The sequence below is a fragment of the Scylla paramamosain genome, unplaced genomic scaffold (assembly GCF_035594125.1).
Source record: "Scylla paramamosain isolate STU-SP2022 unplaced genomic scaffold, ASM3559412v1 Contig31, whole genome shotgun sequence".
NCBI classification, from domain to species: Eukaryota; Metazoa; Arthropoda; class Malacostraca; order Decapoda; family Portunidae; genus Scylla; species Scylla paramamosain.
The window spans coordinates 450,001-452,500 of record NW_026973696.1 but is presented as its reverse complement, the minus strand read 5'-3'; the positions used below and the strand labels follow the sequence as shown (position 1 = coordinate 452,500).

Below are 2,500 nucleotides of genomic sequence, written 5' to 3'. Positions count from 1 at the left end.
ACATTTTTCAACACAAACTATATCTGAAATTACTACTATTATTATTTTTTTTCATATTTCTACATCCCTATTACATATATATAATAGAAAGTTGTTTTAATTATTATTTTTTATCTTATTATAATATTTGAATGGTGTTTTGTGTATTATGTATTCAGTATTTACAATAGAAGTTTAGAAAAATATTTGTCTCCTTTTTTTTCATAAATTTAGTTTTATTCTAATATTTTTAGTGTTTTTTTTTCTTTAAATTTTCAACTACTTAATTTCAGCAACACAAATTAAACACATTTTTCAACACAGTCTGGTCTGAATTCTCGGTTTTTCTCTTATTTTCTTCCTTTTTTTTCATAATTTTAGTTTTATTATAATATTTTAATGTTTTTCCTTAATCTTTCAACAATTTAATTTGAGCAACACAAATTAAATGCATTTTTCAACACAATCTGCTCTGAATTTTCGGTTTTTCATCTTATTTTCTTTCTTTTTTTCATAATTTAAGTTTTGTCAACATATTTTGAAATTTTCCTTTTAATTTTTCAAGATTTTCAACAAAGAATGAAATAATGAAAAAAAACAATAATTTTCGACACAAACTAATTATTATTATTACTATTATTATTTATTTTAAATGTTCATTATTCAGTTAGAAATTACATGTCAATTACTTACAAATTATTATTAAAAAAATTACACTAACTAAGCTACAATATTTTTTTTGAATTATCTTTTTCTTTACAAATTACATATCAATTACTTACAAATTATTAGTATTAAAAAATTACACCAACTAAGCTATAATATTTTTTGAATTATATTTTTCTTTACAAATTACATATCAATTACTTACAAATTATTAATATTACGAAAATTACACTAAGCTACAATGTTTTTTTTTCAATTATTTTTTTTCCAGTTTTGTTCACATTTTCTTGATTGTATTGCAAATATTCGGATTATTAATATTACAAAAAAATTATAACTAGCAGGATTACAATTTTAATTACACAAAATGGCTGATAAATGTCAAAATGGCTTTTACATAGATATTTATTACTTTTATTATTTATTTATATGTTTATTTATTTATTTATTTATTTATTTATTTATTGTTATTTTCCTGTTGAATTTCTATATATCTTTGTTATCAATATTTATTTTTTTTATTCAGTTGAACGAAATATTTAAAAATTTTTCAACACAAACTGGCTGAAATCATATTATTATTATATATATATATTTTTTTTCATATTCGTACATTTAAGTCTTTCACTCTACAAATACTTCAAAAACGAAACAAAAAAAAAAAACCGTACATTTTAAAACATTATTCTTCACTATCGTACTTTAAATTATGAATATCTCAAATATATATATAAAAAAAAGCATAATTTTTCATCTTTTACAACTTTCACACTACAAATACTGAACGTTAATCTAGAAAAACAAAAAAAACCGTACATTTTAAAACATTATTCTTCACCATCGTACTTTAAATTATGAATATCTCAAATATATATATATAAAAAAAGCATAATTTTTCATCTTTTACAACTTTCACACTACAAATATTGAACGGTAATCTAGAGAGAAATAAAAAACGAAGAAAAATGATATTCTGTCAAAACTAAAAAAAAAAAAAAAATCACGTTATTTTCACCCACCCCAAAAAAGTAATAATTAAAATCTTTCCGTTATTTTCACCCCCACAAAATAAATAAAAATAAATAAATAAATAAACTAACGTCATTTTCACCAAAAAAAATAATAATAATAATAATAAAAATGATATTCTGTCAAAACTAAACAAAAGAATCACGTTCTTTTCACCCAAAATAAATAAATAAATATATAAACAAATAAATAAGTAAACTAACTTAATTTTCACCCCCAAAAATTTAAAAAAACTCAAAATTTTCCGTCATTTTTATCCCAAAAATAAGTAAAATAAATTAATAAAACGGAAAAAAACACAGAATTTTCCCTTAGAAGCAAAAAAATAAATAGATAAATAAATAAATAAATAAATCAACGAAAAAAAACAAAGAATTTTCCTTCAAGCAAAAATAAAAAAAATTAACAAATAAATAAATAAACAAAAAAAAAATTTCCCTCAGAAGCAAAGAAAACGGAAAAAAACACAAACGTATCCAAGTTTCCCGTTTTCCCTTGACTCATCGCTCATTTTCCCTTCAAAACCTCAAAAAATTTCCCTCAGAAGCAAAGAAAACGGGAAAAAAACAGACCCATTTTCCTCCCGGTTTCCCACGACTAAACACTCATTTTCCCTTTAAATCCTACAATTTTCCCCCAATGAAGGAAAGAACCCAGCCAGGAAACAGTCATTAATTATTCACTGCCTCTCTCAAACACACGCACACACGCACACACGCACACAATTCGCTTTTTCCTTCAATAAAAACAAAAATAACGAAAAACACGTATTTTCATCTCAAATCTCACGAAATAAACAAATAAACAAATAAATAAATAAAAAAAA

At 22.0% G+C, this 2,500-nt stretch overlaps 1 protein-coding gene across 4 annotated transcripts in view; it reads left to right on the top strand.

The window, feature by feature from the left end:
- LOC135097757 (nucleolar complex protein 4 homolog) overlaps positions 1 to 181 on the top strand; it is a 5,619-nt gene extending 5,438 nt beyond the window's left edge. For all 4 annotated transcript variants that reach the window (XM_063999783.1, XM_063999782.1, XM_063999781.1 and 1 more), the window contains exon 12: positions 1 to 181. This exon is cut by the window's left edge and continues 495 nt beyond it. The gene's annotated coding sequence lies outside the window, so the exon portion shown is untranslated.
- Positions 182 to 2,500: the final 2,319 nt, after the last annotated feature.